The sequence below is a fragment of the Lissotriton helveticus genome, chromosome 12 (assembly GCF_964261635.1).
Source record: "Lissotriton helveticus chromosome 12, aLisHel1.1, whole genome shotgun sequence".
Lineage (NCBI taxonomy): Eukaryota > Metazoa > Chordata > Amphibia > Caudata > Salamandridae > Lissotriton > Lissotriton helveticus.
Genome location: NC_136073.1, coordinates 53,804,652 through 53,829,686, shown reverse-complemented (window position 1 = coordinate 53,829,686; position 25,035 = coordinate 53,804,652). Strand labels below are relative to the sequence as shown.

The following is a 25,035-nucleotide window of genomic DNA, read 5'->3' as shown; positions in this document are numbered from 1 at the left end:
GTGAAGATGTCGGTTCCTTTGTGGTAAATCTATTTTGAGATTCTCTGCCTGAGCTAACAAACTGGGACTGGGACTTCGAGGTCCAACGAGCCCACCGAATGACCGTTAATCTACCATCAAAACCCGGGGTTTATCCTCGGGCAATCTTGGTTTACTTCGGTAATTTTTTATTAACCCCTTCCACGCTCATGACGAGCTCAGCTCGTCATGAGGTACGCCTGTCGTACGCTCATGACTAGCTGAGCTCATCATGTAACGCGGGAATTGCGAATCTTTAGCGCACAGCGGTAAAACGCTTAGCGCGGATGGGGTTAAGGCAGGCAATCTGAGAAAGCAAGGCCGGATTCTAAACGTACCTTCAATGACATACCTTATTTTACGCGCCCTGACTTTTGTCACGCCACTGTTGAGAGGCGCTGGCCACTTCTGATGTTAATCAAGCCATTTCAGGACAAAAAAGCCCAGGCCTATTTGAACAATCAGGCACGACTTAAAACCTTTAGTTTTCCCACCATAAACTACTTTATGTCAGAGATTAAGGCTAAAGCCAATTTGGATGAGTTAAAATGATTTACAAACAAGTTAGTATAAATTAGTATCTTATTCACCATGTTCATACGGATTGCTTGACTTTTCTTGGGGGTTTTTAATTCTACTATTTTAAAGGGGAATTTAGAGCAGGCACACTAACACCCCTCCTCACGCTACAAACCTCTTTTCTCTGCCTCGCCGCTTTGTTTTCGCGGTAGGCGGCGGGCACCATCTTTGGTGTGGGCTGGGGCTGCGCTCTAGTCGCGCCGGCCTCCCACCCTCCTCACGCCCTATAAAATCAGTACCATGTCCAGACGGCACAGCGGGTTGGCGCAGCGGGCGCGCGCCGAAGCCGCGCCAAAGCCAAGCCCGTCTGTGCCCGTCCGCGACCAGACTCGGCCAAGGGCCACCCCCCCTGGTCCTCGACTATGCTACTCATCCCAGCAACTAAGACTGTTGAATTCAGGTAATGTACATCAAGGCTGCAATATTGCACCTCTTACCACTGCAGTGGACGTCACCCCCCCCCCCCTTGCCCTAGGTGTAGCTACCAACTCCCACAACATCATCTGTCAGCTCATTTAGCCCTTAATCACACCCTGTTTCACGATTTGGACAAAACTTCTTTCCATGGCTGTCGAGCAGCGCTTATTAACACGCGCTCTCTTCCATGCCACAGCCTCCAGATCAGCGAGTTCATTCTCGCCCATGACCTGGATTTACTTTTTGCCACTAAAACCTGGGGAGACGCCGGATCAGGACCGGATTTTTGTATTGCTACCCCAGAAGGCTATAGTGTAGCTAGACATGATAGACTCATAGGAAGAGGTGGCGGACTAGCCATTATTTATAAGAACAAATATCGTACCACCTTCGAGCCCTTAAATTCCATCAACTGTGAAGCAGCAATCTTTGCTATCAACATTAATCAGAAACAAGCCCTTAAAGGAATTTTGTTATATCGACCTCCTGGCCCCCGAAGCCCCTTTCTCTCTACTCTTTCGGACTTCGACGACCATATTATAAGTTCTGCTGAATATATTATACTGGGAGATTTTAACTTCCATTTGGAAGAGCAGGATAATTATGAAACCAGTCAACTTATTGCCGATCTTTCAACTTTGTGACTTCATCAATTGGTCAAGGGAATCACACACCAGGCGGGACATACATTAGATGGTCTGTTCACCAATAATCCCGATATTTTGGTACTGGATACTCTTCCCATCATGTGGTCAGATCATAGGGCTAGTATCTTTGGGATACATACCCGGATTACAAACCGCCCCCCCCCCCCAGGCCACGAACCAGGACAGGGATTCGTGCCTGGAAGAATGCGGATATCCCTCAGATGCTAGAACTCTTGGCTTCTTCCTGCCCCAAGGGAGGAGGCAATCCTGCATTACTAGCTTCCGACTTCCAAGATTGGATTCGGAATGCCGCTGATCAAGTGGCCCCGGAGAAGTTTATGAGACCTAATAGAACGTCTCCATCGGCGGCCTGGTACACTGAAGATCTCAGACTTCATCGGCAACACTGCAGGAACCTGGAAAGGCGTTGGAGGAAAGTTTACTGCCCCATAGCCAAGCAAACCTATAAAGATGCCCTTATAATATATAAAAAGGCGATCATCGCTCGAAAAACTGTCTCTCGGCTCAAATAAAGAATGCCAATAACTCTGTTAGAGAGCTATTCTCTGTTACCATTTTGTCCACTCCCTCCACGGGCCCCGGGGTTGAACCCTCACAGACTTTTTGTAATGATCTATCCACCTTTTTTACTATCAAGGTGGCAGACATATACTCATCCTTCGAAGGGGACACAAGGACTAGACTTAGAGTTTGCACTGAGGAAGAAGTAACCTCTGATCATGATCATGATTGCCTTCCCTGTTTTGCTCCCATCACGCAAGACCATATTAGCAGACTCATTTCCACCACTAAGTCTGGTTCCCCCTTGGACCACTGTCCTCCATCTGTGATGGCAAATCTAACAGAAGTGATCTCACGGCCCCTCATGGAAATCTGCAATACGGCATTTCAGACCGGTCAATATCCTAGGTCATGGAAGAAGGCTGTGATCAAACCACTTTTGAAAAAACACTCCTTGGATCCTACAGCTGTGGCCAGTTATAGACCCATTGCGTGTCTCCCCTTTCCTGCCAAAATATGCGAATCTCTGATGAATAAGCAACTCTCAGAGTTCGTCGATACTCACCAACTTCTCGACGAAACGCAGTTTTGTTTTAGGAAAGGGCATGGAACGGAGACCGCCTTAATAAAGGCCTCAGATGAGATCAGAGCTATTATGGACCAGGGAGGTGCGGCCGTCCTGATCCTTCTGGACTTGTCTGCAGCCTTTGACACGGTCGACCATGCCATTTTGGTCGACCGTGTCACAGCCCTGGGGATAAACGGTATGGCCAGGGATCTTATCTCATCTTTCCTGGAAAACCGCACCCAGACAGTGAGGCTGGATGATTTCTACTCCCCTATCTCTGCACTCCCCTGTGGAGTCCCACAGGGCTCCTCGCTAAGTCCCACGTTATTTAACATCTACGTAGCGGACTTAGCGAGGGTAATCAAGGCCCATGGGGTACGGCTTACATCTTACGCAGATGATACCCAGCTGGTTCTGGCAATCCATAGAGACGGCCCAGTGGTGGCAGCCAACTTCCAAAAAGCCATGCTCGCGGTCAGTACTTGGATGGCCTCTAATTGTCTGAGGCTTAACTCGGACAAGACCGAGATCATGACCTTCGGCAGGCTTTCCCCGGAATGGTCTACTATCTGGTGGCCTGCACAGCTGGGCCCTCCTCCTGTGCCGGTAGAAAAGGCCAGAAACCTGGGAGTGATTTTTGATAGTAAACTATCATTTGGCCTTCACGTCAACAAGGTTGTGTCATCAGCATTTTTCATCTTAAAAAAAAAAAAAATCAAGAAGTTACTGCCTTACCTCCCTATTTCAGCTGGGAAGACTTTGGTTTCAACTTTAGTATTCTCAAAAATAGACTACGGGAACGCCCTCTTCTTAAACACTCAGAAGCGTGTCTTAACGAAGCTACAGTCTATTCAGAATGCGGCTGCAAGGATTCTTCTTGATATCCCCCGCCGCCAGCCCACTACTCCCGCCATTCGTCATCTTCACTGGCTGAGAGTAGAGAGCCGAATTAAATTTAAGGCCCTCTGTATTGCCTACAAGGCAGTGCATGGCGTCGGACCCAGGTTTCTCACAGAAGCCTTTCAGCTGTATACCCCCAAGAGGCAACTTAGATCTGCTAATACCTGTCTCCTTTCAGTACCGCGCACGAGAACTGCCACCTGGGGAGATAGGCGCTTTCTGGTGGCTACTCCGAAACTTTGGAATCTTTTGCCACTGGCGATTAAAACTGCCCCTAACTTGATGAGTTTCCGCAGGCTCTTAAAAACGTGGTTGTTTAACCAGTAAATTGATGTTTTGACAACCAGTAAAGCGATGATTGATCTCTATTAGCTCCTCATGCGCCGAGACACCCCAGGGTATTCGTATGCGCAATAAAAATCTCGAAAATAAATAAATAAATAAATAATTGCCCTTGGCTCTAATTTATAAGACTTGAATAGGTTATTATTGTTTAATTATGTGTCACCCTTTTCTTTTTTTGATTTTTGCCTTGATTGATGGTGCGGTAGGCGCAGGATCGTTTCCTATTTTTCGTTTTTTTTAGATTCTTAATTCTTGCTATCTTACTATGCTACTTCACTTGTAAGAGGGGGATAGGGGGTCTTTTATATGTATTTTTTTGGATATGTTGAATATTGTCAGCAACCCTGTGGGGTTTCATACGTTTTGTTATTACATGTTTCACGGTAATTGCTCAAGTGTAGCACTGCATCACCATCACCCAGACTCTTACGGAGTCTGAATGCCTTCGTTTGGGGTGGGTAGGTGGTGGTTGAGGGATTGCTGTAGGGGTGGGTGGGGTGAGCATTTGAAAATTCGAAAAACAGAACCAGCTACAAGATAGAGTCATTGTCTTTTCCAATCTAGTTTTAATTCTAGATACCACGTTAACTAAGTTAGACCAAAATCAGTATAAAGAGCAACATGAACTTAAGCAGCAGAGGAAAGGGCCAATATTGAATACATCTAATAAGTTCTTATGGGGAGGATGACCATTCAAATCTGGACCGTTGCAGGTCTTCTATCTAGTGATAAGTACCAACGGTTAGGTGAAATAATTAATCAAAACCCTGTTGACATTATATGTCTCCAAGAGACCCACCTGCCCTGGGATAAGAGGACATTACTCAGAATCAGGGGATATAATCTATTAGCTTGTACGTCACAAACCTCTAACATTCGGGGGGTAGCAATACTAGCCAAAGCCTTTCTTGGTCAAGCAACACATAAATTAGTCGACCCACACGGCAGGTGGGTCATTGTTAAACTTTCCCTTGGCATTACCATATGCTCAGTCTATGGGTCCAACCTGAACGATCCTGCAAATTTGAAGAACTAGAACTTGAACTCGCTGCTTGGCAGGGCCCGCTTATTATATGTGGGGATTTAAATATCTCACTTAACTTATCCACTAACGGACATGTACACCAAAAATATGCGGGCCGTAAGCCACGTGTCTTCAAGGCTATTAGCAGGCTCGTAGATAGCTTCGGCCTGGTTGATATGTGGGATGCCAAGAATTATCCAGACCCCGGCTAAACGTATTTTTCCTGCCCTCACAGTAACCATGTCCGAATAGATTATATGTTTGTGTCAACTGACCTAGCCATGCATCCACAATCACCAAACTCCCTAAAATTATTTCCGACCAGAACGCATTAACCCTCACAATTAGAATTACAACTACAACAAGACATCACCGGGCTTGGACGTTTGATCGAAAACTTCTAGCAAATAAAGAGTATATTAACTATATTGCCAGCTGGGCCCCAGAATATTTTGATACGAATCGCTATAGTGCCCAAAGAATTGTTGTCTGGGACTGTTTTAAAGCAGTGGTCAGAGGAGAAACAATGAGTTTTCAAGCTAGGGTTCGGAAGTTAAGGAGTTACGAATATAGCCAAAAAATACAGGAGCTGGCTAGGGCTGAAGAAGAACATATTACCCAAATTTCACGTGGTAATGATGGAAAGCAAGCTATGTGTCAGCTATTAGTGTTAAAATCTGAACTTAACACAGGCCTAAGTCAAAAAGCTGCAGAAACCTATAAAGTACATAAAAAGGACTTATATGAAAATGGCGAAAGAGTCGGCAAACAACTTACTCTCAGTACTCGTCAGAAAAATGTATTTAATGCCATCAGCTCTATACAGGCAAGAGGGCAGACACTCGCACAGATCCCTGATATAATTAATGCGTTCCAGCAATACTATCAGAACTTATATCAGGATGATAAAACTGTAAATGGGGTTGAATCGACACTTATCTGAGCAATCTTCTCAACCCCGAAGCATGTAGGATTTTAGACAATATTGCTCGAGAGGATCTGGAGAAGGAAATTACCCTTGCGGAAGTACAGTTAGCCCTGTCTTCACTTGCCTCCAAAAAAGCTGCCGTTCCGGACAAAATCCCCCTTGAAATCCTGAGTCAGTATCTGGGCCCTTTTATCTACCATCTATTTCTGGGGATCCAATGGAATGGTACTCCTCCAGACTCATGGAAGGAGACAAACCTAATAGTCTTTCCGAAAAAAGGGAAATCCCCAGACCAACTTGTATCATTTTGTCCAATCTCTCTAATTAATTTGGACTCTAAATTATATGCTAAAGTAATGGCCATTCGGCTCAGCAGGGTCGTCGAGCATCTGGTCTCCCCGTGGCAGCATGGATTTATCCCGGGAAAAGGTACCACCAATCATACCCGAAGGGCTATCACTATTTGATATAATGTCTGCAGCGGGGGTCCAGATGTTGATTCTGCTAGATGCCGAAAAGGCCTTCGATCGTGTATCATGGAACTTTCTTTGGGCTATTCTGGCACGAAACAATTTTGGCCCCAAATTTGTTAAATCTATTAAAGCAATGTATAGTGGTCCCAAAGCAAAATTGCAGATTATGGGCTCTGAATCAGGCATCATTAACATCTCTAGAGGTACCAGGCAAGGATGTCCTTGTTCGCCAATATTATTCGCCCTATATATATATCCCTTAATTTTAAAGCTCCTTGAAGATCAAACAATTAAACCGGTTATAACTGGCCAATTCGAAACCAAGGTTTTGGCTTACGCCGACGACATTGCAATATTTACACCGGATCCTATAGAAGCAATGAAGGAAAGAGAGAATCTAACACATTTGTATGGATATTACTCTGGATACTCCCTAAATAGAGGAAAGACAATTATGCTTTGTACAGATAATGTAGTGTGTGCAGATCCTAGGAGAGCTAGGAAAGCTATGTATCTGGGTGTTACTATTAGCCCGGATATCAAGCTTATCCCCAAACTTAATTATGAGCCACTACTAAATCAAATTAGAAAAGATCTTGATCGTGTTAACAGTTCACATCTCTCAATTATAGGCAGGGGAAACTTTTTAAAAATGAATGTCCTCCCTAGGGCACTGTATCGGTTTCGAGCCATCCCTCTGATTCTAGAAGATAATGACCGTAAAATTTTAGATTCACTCATGTCTAAATTTATGTGGCAGCAGGGTAAGATTAGGAGGTCCCTCAAACTCCTCTCACTCCCCCAAAATAGGGGAGGTCTCGCAATTCCGAATATGTTATTCTATCTTTGGGCTTTATTCCTTCAACAAATGGCTCCTCATATATTCTATCCCCTCTCTAGATGATACCGAAGCTATAATGATTCCATCTATTTATGAGCTTGCACTGGGGCAGAGAGCTAAAGGCCTCTTCCTGAGGCAAGTAGAAGCAAGCTACTACAAAAAGAGTACATTTAAAATCATACCCAATGCTTGGAGGGTACGGTCCAAAATGACTAAATTTATGCAAATATCCAAAATAAACAGACACACCCCCCTTTGGCATTCTAATCTACTTCCAGGCCTAGGGTTTGATGTCATTTCAAAAAAATTAGAATCTCTAGGAATAAACATTGTTGGGGATTTTCTGCTGAGAAACTATGAAACCACCTTTTTAGATCTACAGACAAAATTTAATCTATCTAATGGGGACTACCTTAAATTTGTTCAGGTATGTGCTATACTCAAATTAAAAGCCCCTTGTGTCAGTACGGGAAGAACTAGACCTTCGGGCACACACTCGCTTCCGCATTATGCCCCGCCCCCTCGCAACGTAACACGCGCGAGAACGGCTATTTAACCTCACTTACTCTCACTTCGTGAGATCCGCCACCTGGATTTCCCGAACCCGTTACCGCACGTACCCGTGCTCATGATCCATTTCTGAGGTAAGCTATGTCCCAGTCCTCTGCCCAGCTGGTAAGAGTATTTTTTACCTTTCAGTGTCTAATTCTAGTCTTGACACCCTTATTTACAGACTTTTGTTTGTTATATGGATCGCACACTTCGGACGTACCCGTCCTTAGTTTTCCCCTTGCCGGCACAAACCACCCAGTGGGTAATCGCTTTTACTTCACGGACTTGGTCCGCTTCACCACGCGTTGCAGCCTGGTTGGAATGATCAGCGGACTTGCGGTGAGCTTTCCCCTTGCCTTTTGCTTATATCCCTCATTTCGATAGCATTTCTGCCCTTTTCTTACGCGCTCCGTTTCCTTACGTAGTCCCTTCTTCTCCCTGACAGTCCCAGCTTTCTACCATAGAAAATTGACAGGTACATCTTGTTTTAACATTTACCGTTTTCAGCGACATTTAGTTGGTATAAACTTTCTTTCCGCCTCTACGCCTCACTACTAAACTTCCTCCAGATTTCTTTCCATGACTGTTTTCTGCATTTTTATCTACTTCGCTACCTTGCCTATTTTGACCTCCTTATTACTACAGATATCTCGTGCCATGTCTTGAACTTAGAAATAGCTTTTTGTGTGCTTGAACGATTATGTTTTAGCTTTGGTCTTGGCACACTACGTTGTTCAATATTGCCGATCATGAAACTGACTCGGAGCAGAATGCCTATGATCACGATGTCACTAATCTTTCCCCCCTTATATTCCCCTTCTGACCGAGATGTTAGTTAAGGTTTTTTTCCACCCTCTGTTGATCCATCACAGGATTATCCGATTTTGGCCAATACCTACCTCATGATGTTGTTTACCACTATTCTATCTAGCATTCTAATAGGACCTGCCCTTCGTGTATGCTTATAATTTTGTCTTCTCTTAGAATCAGCCGCAAGAAATGTAGTATACCGTTCTGACGATTCATATATTATTCTTACTGTATTATTAATTTTATTTTTATCACACCATGTCACCACCCAATTTTTGTACTGTTTCAATTCATGAAATGTCACTTTACAATGTCTTTTTCACAATATAGGTTCTCCACTATTAGATAGGTGCGTCCAGTCTTTCAAATCATCACCATCCCTTTTGATCATCATATATTAACTTCACTTCCAGTTTCTGTGAAACACATTTTTTTTCATTTATCTGCCAATTACTACTTCTTGTTTTCAAACTTTATATCCTTCTCAGCCCTGAAGAGTCACATCCTTCACACGGTGTGACGAAACGTGTCGGCTAGTTTTATTTTCATACGTACTGATTAAGATTGAACTATAAATCTTTTCTTTATGCATCACTGGATCTCGACCTTCACTACGCTTACTTACATGAACTTTGTCTGACTCATTTGGTTCTGACATAAGAACCTAATACTTTGAAACGTGTGCACAGGACTTTCACTTAATTGTTTGGCATGGGACTTGTCCCTCGCCTATACAGGGGCTGTTTTTTGTCTGGGTTTGTTTCCCCTGACCTGTCTGCACCGTTGTGCTTTAGAAATCACAAAATCTAACCTATAATCGTACCTGCTAGATCGCCATTTCTTCCTGTCCTTTACTCAAACCCAATCTTTTCTCACTACTTTTCCTCTGGTCGCCTGCAGCACTTCTTTGCAGATCTCCATAGAAAACGACGACAAAACCAGACTCCAAAAGGCACCTATGCACCTGGCTTCCCTGGCTGAGGTAACACGAGTACTCTGGTGCCCCAGTGGGTCTGGACTCTTGAAGTGTCCTAGTCTAAAGGGGTTTTGTCGTAGTCCATCCGGAAGTGCCCTTAAACAGTAACTCTAACTTCTTCGTTTCCCATAGAAAGACAATGGTAACTCACGGCTGTGTTTAGACACTGCACACGTCTGCCGTGGGCCTCCTACTTCCTAACCTTTGGTTCTTTAGTGTAGCCCCAGCAATTCCCTAGGCCTACTTTCTATCCCAGACGTGGTTCTTATACCACTATTTTAGTATATGGTTTGTGAGGCCCCTAGGGCAAAACTTATACTGTGCAACTTAGCGTATGCTAATTGAGTAACATGTAATGTACTTTTACCTCTGACCTCATAAAGAGTGCAGAGGGGTTGTGTTTAGAATAAATACATATATATTCGATATATACCTTGTGTGGCACCCTTTCATTTGGTATTCAAGGGATTATAATTGGTAAAAAACTTGCTTCACATGCTCGCAGAAGTCTTAGCCTGATGACTGCTGGTCCATGCTACCACTAGGATTACTTTCTAGAAGGTTGACTTTACAACCATCATCAATAAGGGTCGATTAGACTGGTGCAAGGTGCCCACTAGAATAGTGGACATCATATGCCAGGCTAACGTCTCACACCTTCCTTATAAAAGACCAACACATTCTAGTCACTTTAGATAGAGTTGCTCTATCGTAACATTTCCCAACTAGAGGCTATAAAAGAAGTACAATGTTTTACGAAACTTCATGACATTCAGGGCTCACACCTGTTCGTTCTTGAATGCTTACAGGTGGTACTCCATGAAACCACCTGTGAATTTGGAGGAAATCTGTATAAATAAATTAAAAGCAGTTAGCATGGGAGCCTCATGTGCTCCAACCATAGCCAAAATCTATATGGCAAAGTTTGAAGAGAGGTTCATACATAATGAAATTGCTCCATTTTATGAATCAGTCACCAAGTGGGTAAGACTAAATCGATTACATTTTCTTTGTATGTACGGGAACCATTGACATTTTAGAAAAACTTTTGAGCCGGCTGAATCTGTGTGACCCCACTATGCACTTCACAGTGCAGAAAAGTTATGATCAAGTAGAAATTTTAGACATTCAATACATTAAGAGGATGAACTGTTGTAATTGGAGCTATATATTAAGCCTGCTACCAGGAATACATTACTTCATTTCAACCTAGGACATAAAAGCAGAGCATTTCCTTTCGTCAATTTTAAGGTTATGTAGAAAGTGCACAAATGTATCTGAAAATGACCATAGAGCAAATGATATGAAGACAAAGGTCCTTGCGAGAAGATATCGGCATCGACTAATAAGGGAAGCTTTCAAGAGAGCACGTTCTTATGACAGGGATGTTCTGCTGCAAAATACTGACAGACCTACAAGTGGCAAGTTGTTGTGTCACACGACACTCTGTTCTTAATGAAAAGATCAGACAAATTGTTTGTGCTAACCTGCATATTCTGAATGAAGGGACAGACTAAGAAGAAAAAAATCCCTAGACTATTTTTTGCACAAAGGAGGAAAAAGAACATAAGACATGGTAGTACATTCTCATAGGTCTAATAAACAGAAGAAACCCTGATCTTCATTAGTGGGCACAAACCCAGTTAAAGATAATTTTAAATGCAACACATGTGAAGTGTGTGACATAGCAATGGTAACTGAAATTGCCACACTAAATAAACAGTCCATTTAAAGACTGAGCAACTGTAAAACACAAACTGTTGTACACCTACTCTTTTGTTCGTGTGGTCATGGCTATGTAGGAGACACAGCCCGGGCTATGTCAACCTGCCTCACGGAGCACCGTTCAGTTATACGCACTAAGATAACAGCCCCGCTTGTTAAGCATTACATAGATGATCATAAACCGGAAGAAATCAGTTGGGTTATTTTAGAATATTTCTCAACTAAAGTAGTGTGTAACCCCACAGAGGTGTGTTAAAGAAGAGAAGTACAAAGGACTTAATAATGAAATCCCATGAGAAAACGCCATTAGATATAATGCAAACTAACTATATTTTATGGGGAGGGTGCCCTTGAAACGGTTCTTGTTGGATCAGTACAATCATAGTAGGAAATTGGTTGTTTAGGTTTTTCATCTTGTAGTACGAAGCCTCCTAGACATTTTTTTTTATCTATTACTCAGCCCAAACATCTTAGGTATGATATAGATATCCATTGAAAAACAGATCTACTGTGTAGGCCTTAGCAGAGCACATAAATGGTCTTTTAAATAGGAGCCAAGCAGAATGAGTCAAACTGGTCTGTTAAAGCAATATAAGTAATATCATGAGTATACCTTCGGTGAATGATTTAAGATATATACGCAGAAGCAATTGTGAAGTCAGCCGTAAGATAAGGGAGAGATAATTTTCCATGCATCTTTTGCTTTAAATCTAATTGTAATGATGAGCATGTCTTAGTAATCTCTTAACCCCTTCTATGCTAATGACAAGGTCAGCTCGTCATGCAGTACCACTGGACCTGTGCTTATGACGAGCTGACCTTGTCATGAACAATGGGAAAAAAGAGGACCCAGCGCAGCAGAAAAATACCCTGTAGCATTGAAGGTGTTAATATGGCTGTACCATTATCCAGTCTTGCTTATAAGGAACAAATGAGGTTAGTCCATCATTTTCCAGTACTCTTCAGCAAAGAGCCGAAAGAGTTGGACCTTTTTTTCCTAGTATTCCTAGAGGAGACTACTGGATAAGATGGAAGTTGAAATGAGCCCATTCCTTATTTCTACACGGTTTGGTGATAGAGAGAGGGCAGACTCATACCAAAAAAGGAGGACACGCCAGGAAGTGTAGTCTGACTTTTTTGGTATTGGTATACTGGAGCACATTCTGATTGCCATGGTAAATCCATTATGTGAAAAATTGGGGTAGCTAGAGTAAAAAGGTTTTCCAGTATGTTTTGCAGAGATAGATATTTTTCCTTTGAAGACCCCTGCTCTACAGGGTTGATATACAGTGGGGCGTGACCCCCAGGGGGGCCATGGTGCGATGCAAAGGGGGTCGCTTACTCCCAGTCACACTTTCACCCAAGCCTAAGGGCTTCAACCCCCCTCTTTCCCCGGGCTGCTGCATTGCAACTTGAGCTGCTGGGGGCTCAGCTGGACAGTGTCTGGAGTCTTCTCAATCACTCCCCTCAGAGTTTCACAGGTTTTTAACGACTATTTCCATATTTACATGCCTTTGTAAACTGGTTACAGAGGCTTAGTGTTTTTTTTGTTCCAGTACCCCCTGGGTCCCCTGCCATGTGTTTAAGGAGCCTGCAAAGACCTCCTCTTGACACTAAATAGACTTATAAATAGAAACGTAGGTATTCATTAATTATGTAACTTTCCTGTCTTTGTTTTCTTTAATTATCAGTCATGGATCATCAAGGCAGCCCTAGATCACAATTAAAAGTGCTTTCTATTTATATTTGCTGTTCGAAGTATGCACAGATAAGTGCTTAAAATACAGCTTTAAGTGACTGCTTATTTTTGTACCGATTAGGCCATCAAAATAATCTGCTGGCAACCCTAACCATAGGACAGGAAGTTTGTTGCAGAATCAGCACATCATTTATTTCCTCCACACTCGATCCCCGATTAATGCCATAATAGCAATAGTTTAACTTAGATCTTAAACCCTATTCCGCAGTCAATACAATGCTGAGTTACTTCAAGTGTCTGGGAATGCACCCTGCATTCAGACAACTCACTCCTCATTCTCACCCTTCACTGTCACGCTCACCCTCACACCATTCACCCTGCACTCAGTGATCACTCTGCACTCACAATGCACTTGCACTGTTCACCCTATATCTCACCCTGCAGTCACACAAGCACACTACTCCTCCTGCACTCATGTGACACTTCACTCACCTGTCCCCCTCAATGCTCAATATTCAACTCACTCAAACAAGCCCATAAGTAATCACACATTAATTCGTCCCATTCTGCACTTGCATCTGCACCCAAATTCGTATGGCCACCTCACTCACCCTGCAGTCACTCCTCTCACACTGTTGCATCGCTCACCGTGCACTCGTCACCCACACAGTGCGGAGGGTTAATGTGGCTGCTACAAAGAATATGTACCATGCAGATCACAGAAATTAGGGGGAGTAAACTATGAGTAGCGCTATAAAAAAATTAAATGTTTGTCAGAAAGGTGCTAGAGAGATGAAGTGCATTGTTGGTCAGTGGTAGTGAGGGAATACATGGAGAAAAAGGAAATGGGGGTGTGGCACCAAAAAGAACTGTTGCACAGTGTGTAACCAGTGTTAAGCCAGCCCTAGCTGGGAGTGTTAGCCCCCCTCCTCCCCCCGAAGTTCTGGTCTAGTGGCTCCACTGCTTCTGCCGATTATTATTTACATTTGTAGTGCGCTACTGTTAGCAAAAGATGTCCTGGGGCTAATAACCATCTGCTGCCTAAAGGTAAATGAGAAACACAGAAGGAGAAGAACCAGCCAAATGGGGTAACCTACAGAGCATAGAGAAAGGTTTTTAGATCTTCCTAAAGGATAATAGATTCTTGGTGTAAAAATAAAATCCATATTTGTAAAGCGCAAACTACTCACCCTTACGGGTCTCAAGGCGCTGGGGGCCATTGTGGAAATTAAGTGAGCTATTGCCCAGAGTCACATGGTGCTGAGCTGAGGCCGGAGCCAGTGATCGAACCGTGAACCCTGTGCTCCGAAATCAGCTGCCCTGGCCGCTCCACCACACCTCTCCACTGGTGGAGACAAGCAAAGGAGGGTGCAAGTTTCATAACTGCACGGCCTACACCAAAACAGGGAGACAGACAAATCATGCCTTCTTGAATTAGGGAACAATAAGCAGAGTGGCACAGGCCGAGAGGAGCATACAGGTCCAACCCGTATGCTTGGTGAGGAGAGATGAGAGGATGAGAGAGGACAGGAAGGGAGTGAGTATTTGATTGTAGAGGTCAGAAATGAGGAGACATGTGAATTGTCAAAGAAGTGTGGACACGCAAGAAGTGAGTGGGAGCCAAAGGTGAGGGCTTCTGTTAGAACAAAGGGGGTGATGTGAAAGATGAATGGGGGGGGGGGGGGACTGGACAGGTGTAAGATACAAATAGACAAAAATTTGAATGGAGAGACGAGGTGAATGAGAAGTGCTGAGGGGCACGGGAGGTGATGGCCCAGAGAGGCCATGAGATAAATGTGAGACTGTTGGAGATGAGGGCAGTGAAAAGACAGAATGGCAAGAGGTGATTAAAAGGTGAAGTGAGAGGTTGAATGGGGAGAGTTTAGAAGTTGTAAAAAGGGGTGAAAGAAAATGGCCTGCAAAGTAAGAGTGGGATCCAGGGGTTGGGAGAGGAGACAGGGATGGAAGTGAGGGGGGTGGGGAGGAAAGCTGCATGGGTAAACTGCTCAACTCTGCACAAAACCACCAGTGTTTTAAGGGCCCCCTGCATCTCCCGACCAGGGACAGGTGAGCTTTTAATGTGGCAGCACGTATTCCTGTGGAGTGGAAGGCCCTTCACAAAGGTTGACTAGAAATCATTCTGATGTTAATTGCTGTGTTTTGATTAGAAACCGGTACTGATGGGTTGAAATCTTTCTTCAGTTTTACTCTGAGTAAAAAAATTCAAAATAATGAAGTAATGCTATCCCAAAATACGCTGCATCTCATAAAAATTTACATTTTCTGCCCACGCAATTTAGTCAAGCCTGTCACGTAATTTGGTCCTCACCTGCCTTATAATACCAGTAGCCCTGCCTACAGGTTTAGAACTTTGTCAGGAGGGGGTCCTTACACCTCAAAATGTTGACGGGGAGGGGTCTCGGCATAGAAATGTTTGAAGACCTCTGCTGTAGAATCAGAATTGAATTGGACATAGCCATGTGCTGCAACTATGAATATTGAAAAGTGGTCATCCCTTTACTAGACAATATAAGTGGAAATCCCAAACTAGATCAAGCTTGGTACATTGACGCACATATTTTAAGACAAGATGTGTATGGTCCAGCAGTCTTTGAGATATACAATCCAGTATGAGCATTAACATAAAGGAAATAGATGTATAACACACATGTATATCATTGCTTTTACAGCAAGTTGAAGAAGGAAAACTACATATGAAACAAGCAGTTTAATCATTCCATTTTTGGATGAAAGTATTTCAGTAGACGTCTGAGAACCAAAGTGGGTGTGATTACCACTTCACCATGGGTTGTCGTCACCTATTATGTATACATGCGGACTCTAGAATTCCACTTTATGGAACACATTTCCCAAGAACACACTAGTTGCATAAAAGGCATGAAGACAAATGCAAAACTACTTGAATAGAACACCGTATTTGGGAAGGAATGAGGGTCACCTGGTGATTAGTTACAGCTTGGGTTTAGTGATGTTTATATCTATTTTATCATGTATGGTCTTTAAGAAAGACATTTAAAATAAATATACATGTCTAAAACCAACTACGACCAAGAAGCATATGCTCAACTCAACGATCGTACATGTTATGAACGAACTCAGATGCAAATATTAACAACAATTAAAACGAACTACCATCAAAAATTGTCTAAATGGAAGGCTTCTAAACTTATCAGCGAAGCGGAGTACAAGTATTTGAAAGTTGACCATCCTATCACACCCATTTTGTACTTTTTACCCAAAGTGCATAAAGACCCCCAACATCCACCGGGCAGACCTATAATTTCTGCTAGAGGCAGTCTTCTGGAGCACACCTCTGTCTACATTGATTATTTTTTACAGGGGTATGTGCGGAATTTAGACTCTTACATCAAGGATACTGGGGACTTGTTGACCAAAATCATGGACATTGAATGGGTAGTGGGGGATTGGCTTATCTCGCTGGATGTTACATCGCTGTATACCAGCATTTCACATCTTGATGGTATTGTTGCAGCCAAACACTATCTCTCGAGAAGGGGCTCTGAGTTTGAAGATCACAACAAAATGTTATTGAGCATGCTTCAATTTTGTTTGACAAATAATTTGTTTTTGTTCAATCAACAGCTATACCGCCAACTTCAGGGTGTGGCAATGGGGGCCAGCTTCTCCCCAAGCTTTGCATGTTTGCACATGGGAGCTTGGGAGGAGCTGGTCCTCAGGCCCAATTACCATAACATTGTTAATAACAACTTGATTAGATGGTATCGTTTTATAGACGACCTGATGATCATATGGAGAGGAAGTAAGGAGGAAGCTTTGAGGTTTGAGAGTTTAAACAACAATGACCTCAATCTCAAATTTACTGCCACCCTTAGCCAAGAATCTATTACGTTCTTGGACACTGAACTGTATATTCATGATGGACACCTTGAGAGTAGAATCTTCCGGAAAACAACTGCTGGAAATAGTATTCTTCATGGAGCTAGTGCTCACCCGGCACATTTAATCTCAAGCATCCCCTATGGGGAAATGCTTCGGTTACGCCGAGTATGTAGCAATCCCGCAGACCTGAAGGTAGCTCAGGAAGACAGTGAAAAACGATTTTTGGAACGTGGATATTCTGAACATATAATTCATAGAGCTATAGAGAAATCCATGTTATCAACTAGGGAGGAGCTTTTGACTGGGAGTAAAAAGCAGGCATTACTTGAAACTGGGGAATCTGATAACAGAGTAGGTTCTGAGGACAGAAAGTTCCGCATGATAACAGGGTACAGCAGGCAACAAATAATTATATAAGATCATAAATAAACATTGGCCTCTAGTTATCCGAGATTCTGTCATTGGAGCTACTCTCCCCAAAAAGATCTCACTTACTTTCAGTAAAGCACCTTCCCTTAGAGATAAAATTTTTGATACTAGTCCAGAGCCATTCAACAAAACATCATGGTGGCAACAGAATAAAGGATTTTACCGCTGCAAAACTTGCAAAGCGTGTGTCCATGGAGTAAATACTAAAACATACATGAACGGTTTCACTGATCATCCTCACCCCATAACAGGTTTTAACCTGTAAAACCGAATGTGCGGTCTATGTTCTCCAATGCCCCTGCCCACTAATGTATGTGGGTAGCACGAAGCTTGCGGTACACAAGCGTATTTTACAACATCGACGTGCTATTGCAAATGGTGACAATACTTACCAAGTGGCCCGGCACTTTAGGGAAATCCATCAGAGTAATAACAACTTGCTCAAATACTGGGTAATTGACTCCGTCTTAGCCAGTAGGAGGGGTGGAGACAGGGAAAATAAACTGAGGAGACTTGAGACTAAATATATCCTTTCACTTAACACCAAGAGCCCGGGGGGGCTTAATGTTACAGAGGATCTGTATACGTGTTTACCTTAGCTAATTCTGCTCTTACACAGTATCGACTGTAATCTTAAATACTGGTGTAATTTTAGCCCGGCTGGAAATTATACAATGTAGCGCATAATATTCAAAATATTCTATATATTCAAGCTCTTGATTTTTTGAATCTGACGTTAACCTGCAGTTACTGCCAATTGTTAAAAAATCTGATTTCATTTCATTTTGATGGGTATGGCTGAGTATGATAGACTAGTTGGGTCTTTGGTCCCTGATAGTCATTCTTACTCAGCCCTTCGATGCACTTTATTTACGGTGATTTTATATGTTTTTTAATCATAGTAACATGAAGTAGAGATAGTGTAAAAGCGGAGATATCCTAGGAACAAGATATCATTGATTTTTCATCAAAAGCATTTACTGTTGATCTAAATATTCTTGTAAATATTTTAACCATATATGTGGTTATTGGGATATATGAATTTGATATACGAGATACAGTATTGTAATGACAGGATCCTAGATTTGGATAGGTGACCTATCATGTGATAATTGATAATATTTGCACTGTTATGCTATATTTTGCACATTGCTAATTTTTGCACTTTTGCTAGGTGTTGCACATTAGGAATTGCACTATTGCGAATTTTGCACATTTAAGATCGATATGCATTTGCACTTTATTATATTAGAGTGTATAATACTGTATGGTATATATATTGGTATTTTACCATTAATTGATATTCTCGATTTATTCAAGTCATTAGAAGATATGGTGAAATTTATAGATTTGCTCTTGGATAATCTGTTTGAGTTTGCACTTAAAATAATTTGTATCCATTGTTAGGAATCTGGTATTTAACCGTGATTCGTTAAAAAAAACTGGTTTATGTCTGCTTTCCAAAAATGTACACCTTGGAGAACGGAGAGTGTCTCTTCTATGTTTACTGTGACATAACACGACCCTCCCATGTGACTATTTTTACCCAATCACTGGCATTATAAAATGGTGTTTCATTCAAATGAACATTGTCATGTGAACAAGGCTCTTGCGAGCCGAAACGTCATGAGGCTTTTTCTGCACCTTAATTAAAATTGGAGCACTTCAAATGGTCCGTGTCCGTTGGCTTTTTTCCTGGCTGGAGTTGGTCCAGAGCGTGAGGAAGGTGACGGTGTGTTATATATATATATATATATATATATATATATATATATATATATATATATATATATATATATACACAGTCCAAGTCCCGTCCGATAATGGCGGAACCAAACCGGTCCAGACCTCAGAAGCCAGACGCCCAGCATGGCAATACAGCCTCAAAAATATCAGGAATCCAAGAATGGATAGCAGGGAAGACTATTTATTGAAATATATATATATATACACATACATAAACGTTATCTGGTATTGGCGCAGGGAATGGCAGGGGCTGGATGCCATGTGTGCATGGAAACATTTTGGTAACGTCTGGTCCAAATAGGTTTGGTAACAAAGGGTTAAGGCCACGGTCATCTTCTAAAGAGCATGCTGGAAACAATGTAGGTATGAAAACAACTAAAGAAAAATGTACAAGCCACGCTCCATTACATTTGTAGATCAAGGAATAATCTACCTTGGCCAGATGCAGTAATGATGGTAAAATGTTAAATTGGCCAAAGGAGTTGGATTTAATATGCCTTAACCAAACAGTTTCCCCAAAGTTCTTTTCAAGGGTGAAAAGGGGGGGGCAGCATTTGAAACCTGCAGATGGCCTTTTTATCTCAATGTTAAAGAGGCTTATCGATGTTTTGAGCAGGTTACATGGAACATGAGCTGGGATTTAAATGGTGAATTGGAAAATTGGAAGTTGGGCTTATAAGAAGAGGAGAGAGACTATGTAGTCGGGAATGTATACCAATAATATACAATAGCACTCTAGACAAAAACAAAAAGCTTGCACACACTATCTTAACCCCTTAAGTGCTCCAGTCGGCCGTTGGCTGTCGCGAGCACTACATGGCTGATGCTGCGAACGGCCGACGCAGCCCCGCCCGTTTCTTCGAACGTTCCGCACTGGCGAGGAACATTCGAAACAGCTATAGTGTTAAATCATTAAAATTAAACTTCTGCATGGGAAACTTCAGTTACAAATACATTTGATGTATTTGGTTACCGTGAGATTCAACACTGAATGACAAAAGGGAAGAGTTTGGTACCAATCAGTGTAGACAGTGCAAGTTTCACTCATTCGTGTACAACACATGCAGCAGGAGTGAATAATACCAACCTAATACAATCTTCCCCCAGATAGGTACCGCATAAGTAGTGAGCTTCTTTCGCACAGAGCATCACAGACATAACAAGCTTCCCTCACATACCGGAAAAGGGGATGTATGACGTTATAACGCATGCATTTACAACGCATGCCATCACAACGCAACTTTTACATCGCAGGTGCCATTACAACGCATGGCATTACAACGCAGGTATTTACAACGCAGGGGCTATTACAACGCATGCCATTACAACGTAAGTATAGGTAAGTATATAATTTAAATTACAAATGTAAATAATTCTAATTTAATTAATTTAATTTTACTTTATTTTTTACCTTGTACCCTTTTACCCAAAAACCCCAAACTGACCCTGAACCCTAAAAATACCCCTTTACCCAAAACTGACCCTGAACCCTAAAAATACCCCTTTACCCAAAAACCCAAAACTGACCCTGAACCCTAAAAATACCCCTTTACCCAAAAACTGAAAACTGACCCTGAACCCTAAAAATACCCCTTTACCCAAAAACTGAAAACTGACCCTGAACCCTAAAAATACCCCTTTACCCAAAAACTGAAAACTGACCCTGAACCCTAAAAATACCCCTTTACCCAAAAACTGAAAACTGACCCTGAACCCTAAAAATACCCCTTTACCCAAAAACTGAAAACTGACCCTGAACCCTAAAAATACCCCTTTACCCAAAAACTGAAAACTGACCCTGAACTCTAAAAATACCCCTTTACCCAATAACTAAAAACAGACCCTGAACCCTAAAAATACCCCTTTGCCCAAAAACCCAAATCTCACCCTGAACCCTAAAAATGCCCCTTTACCCTAAAACCCAAAACTGACCCTTAACTCAAAAAATACCCCATTTAAAAAACAAACATATAACATTTTAAATATAATTATATACTTACCAGTACTTGCGTTGTAATGGTATGCGTTGTAATAGCACCTGCGTTGTAAATACCTGCGTTGTAATGGTTTTTGCGTTGTAAAAAAGTTCCGTTGTAATGGTAGTGCGTTGTAAAAGTTGCGATGTAATGGTTGTTTCCCCGGAAAAGGACAAGCACTGCAAACTCCATCTACAAACAGGTACTGTAAGAGTTTCCCATTTACTCATACAGGTAGCCATTACTATAAATTCAAAGCAGCAAAGTCGACTCACTAGAGTAGAACCTGAAGAATCAAAGAACTGGCCAGTACATCATGTGATAATGTGCCAGAATCTAAAGACATAAGTGATATACTAAAGTCAGGGCAGCTCAAATGAAATTGAATGGGGAAAGAGGAAGAAAGCTTTTAAGTTTCCTACATCGCTGCCCCGCACATCTCAGTAGCTGGAGACAAAAAGGACTTCAAGTGTAAGGATCTTCTTCAAAATTTCTGGAATCCAATACACACAAAACCCAAATGAACCAGAGGGCTGGTCCAGTCATGAACCAATTGCTCTTCCACCGTCAAACTCCAGGAAAGCCATACAGCAAATGACTGTCCACCGTTTGAGAAGAAAGTCAAATTCTTGGTGATACCCTAACTGTTTTCCCTTCACACACCACTACAGAAAAAGACTAGAATGAAGGTCATAGAAAATCTCCATGTGGCAGCAAATTCAGACAGGGTCACTACCCTGATCCATCTCTATTGCTCATCAGCATTTGACCCCGTCAGCCACAAAATCCGGATAAGTAGCCTCAAATTTTGTGGGCCACAGGACTCCGTACAGGAATGATGCACTATTTTTCTTGAAAGATGGGATGTAGAGCGATTCTCATCATTTTGAGACCCCCTTTCAATCACCCCAGTTGTTTCACAAGGATCTGCACTCACTTTGTCTAGACCAATTAAGAACCATGGAATATGCCAGAGTGCCCTTTATAATGTTGTGTATAGTACAGCAATGACTCTTTAAATCACCCCTTTTTACTACTACTTGACCAGATAATGCCTGCCACAATTTCACTCCCTTCATCACCTCTTGGTCTTTCTTAAATACCCCACTATTAAAAATCTTGTGTGACCTGACTTTCTGCTGTGGCATCTCAAGCTTTTTTGATCTTAAAAACCATTTACTTTCGTATCATCTTTAAGATTAATCTCAAGTCTCATTCTTTGAAAAATGGTCCACTGCTCTATGCTGGTGCCTCTGTTGAGAGTACTGAGACCCCCAGGGTTGTACAAGGGCTTTAGAAATCTTAATTGATATAAACCCAAATATGCCAGAGCTGCAGCTGGGAGTCCAAAGGTGGAGAAAGAATACAACTAAACAACTAGGGTGATAAAAAGATAGGTAGATACAGTGCATAAGAAACACAATGTGCTGGATGTATACAAATTAATCTGAATCCATCAGGTGCTACAATTAAAGTCAAAATGAAAATAAATGGGACAATATTAATTGTGTGACAGTGAGGAATATTATAGAGGTTCTAAAATAAAACATTTGTGAGGTGGGGACCCATTGAAGCCAAAGTGAACTTGTGTGGAGTCTTACCTTGCAGAAGTATCCTTACCTCAGATCCCTTCCCTATGGTAGCTGAAAACAGTGTGGATGGTGTTATGGGAAAGGGCAGGTTTAGCTTCTATTGCTTAAAGCACCTCGTAGCACTAGCAGTATGAAGGATGGTTAAAGAGGATGAATCAAACTGTGGGGCCCTTAAAACACAAGTCATGAAGCTTTCATGTCCCAGAGATGTTGATTAGTGGTCAAATATCCTTCCCCTCTGCAGGGCATGCTCAAGAGGTCACATGTGTAGCTGGCAGTCCTGGGTAACGAAGCTGTGAATGAGATGCCAGGACATAGGTCAGAAGAAGATCCAAGAGTGTCTGGAATGAGCCTTCCTCCTCATCATAGAGCAACCCTGCTGGAAAACATGAACAAACGGAAAACAATTTCAGCAACACATAGCAAATCTGCTCTATATACACAGGTGGAAGTTCTTGCATACCCACACTGGGATATGAGCCACCATAGTCAGTCTTTTATTGTACAGTTATTTAAAACCTTTACAAACAAAGCAAGCTAAAATGTGCAACATACCAGGTTGGAAAACATGTGATAACAAACAAGGCTGAATACAGACATAGGATTTCGCCGAGCTATATTTTAAAAAGTAGATAAAAGTGATCAGTGTAGGTAAACCGAACAAACCATTGGACATAAATTTAGAAACAATGTGCAAGAATTGCGAGGCACCAGATCTGCAATTAGTACTATAAAAAGGTAAGTACAGGTAATGTACTGCAGCTGCTTGTTGGAAGAATAGGACCATGCCGTGAATGTGGTTAGATTCCTAAGGACCTGATATGATAGAGGTTTACTCAAGGCCTCAGTCGGTAAGAATTTAGACAGTTTGTCATTAAGTGGCTGCCTGTACGACCATGTTGAATTTGCACCCTCAAAGTCACACCAGAATAGGCAGTGCATGGGATTTGGTGGTGTAGATCTGAGCCAGGGACAAAAATTGAGGAAACCGCAGCCTCTGGCCAAGTGCAGTTTTGTGAGGTTGTCCTCTAGCCTCACTTGCACTGGTGATGCTCTTTGGAAGGTTGAGAGTAGCTTTGTAGATTCTGGTTACCAGTTTACCATCAGTTCCAGCTTCCCCATCCTAGGTAATTTCACTCCTGTAAGTTAGTGCGGGGAGGACTTTTGCTTTCATCACCTGGAGAAGGGGGGGGGGGGGCGAGGATTGGTCCTCATAGCTTCAGGGCAACAGCTGAGAGAGCAAACATTAAACTTCAGGCTTTGTGCTTCTTGCAGAGAATAGGTGAGATGTGAATCAATCAATCATATAACGTGTAAAGCACACTCCTACATACCCGTGAGGGTTCCAAGGTGCTGGGGGGGGGGGGGGGGGGGGGGGGAGTGCTGCTATTGCTCGAAGAGCCAGGTCTTGAGTTGTCTCCTGAAGGTCAGCAGGTCTTCGATTTGTCACAGGTAGAGGGGGAGGGTGTTCCAGGTCCTGGCGGCACGATGGGAGAAGAACTGCCTGAAGTAGTTCTCTGGATGCGTGGGACCGCGCCCAGGGCGTGGTCGGCGGAGCGTAGTTTCCTGTTTGGTACATAGAAGGAGAGTCGACTGTTGAGATAGGCTGTTTTGTGGAGTGCCTTGTGTGCGTGGATCAGGAGCTTGAAGGAGACTCTTTAGTCGACGGAGAGCCAGTGCAGGTTCCTCAGGTGGGGGTGATGTGGTCGCGGCACAAGACGTCGAGGATCAGGCGTGCAGAGGCAGTCTGGATTCTCTGTAGTCTGCAGATGAGCTTGGACGAGGCTCCGGCGTAGAGGGCGTTTCCGTAGTCGAATCTGCTGGCGACTAGGGCCTGGGTGACTGTTTTCCTCGTGTTTGTCGGGATCCATCTGTAGATCTTGGGGAGCATGCTGAGGGTGTGGAAACCGGTGGAGGAGACCCCGTTGACTTGTTTGGTCATGGAGTTTTGAGTCGAGGATGACTCCCAGGTTGCGTGCGTGGTTGGTAGGGGCTGGAGGGGACCCCAGTGACGTGGGCCACCAAGAGTCGTCTCATGCGGAGGGGTTGGACCAGAGGATGAGGATTTCCATTTGGTCTGTGTTCAGTTTGAGGCGGCTGTTCTCCATCCAGTCTGCGACAGCCTTCATTCCCTGGTGGAGGTTGGATTTGGCAGTGCGGGGGTCCTTGGTGAGGGTGAGGATCAGCTGAGGGTCGTCAGCGTAGGAGAATATGTTGAGGAAGTGCTGTCGGGTGATGCATGCTAGTGGAGCAATGTAGCCGTTGAACAGTGTCGGGCTAAGGGAAGATCCTTGAGGGACGCCGCAGATGATCTCGGAGGCATTGGATCGGTGGGAGGCGGACTCTGAGTTCTGCCGGAGAGGAAGGAGATGGTCCAGTCCAGGGC

The 25,035-nt window shown here is 42.9% G+C and overlaps 1 long non-coding RNA gene across 2 annotated transcripts in view; it reads right to left on the bottom strand.

Annotated features, from left to right (window-relative positions):
* The window catches only part of LOC144798854 (uncharacterized), a 216,632-nt gene that overhangs the window by 91,184 nt on the left and 100,413 nt on the right, over positions 1 to 25,035 (bottom strand). The window contains exon 2 of one of the 2 annotated variants that reach the window (XR_013603678.1): positions 22,659 to 23,028. This is a non-coding gene — a long non-coding RNA (uncharacterized LOC144798854). The remainder of the gene's footprint in view (positions 1 to 22,658; positions 23,029 to 25,035) is intronic. The other variant, XR_013603679.1, reaches the window with a different exon arrangement.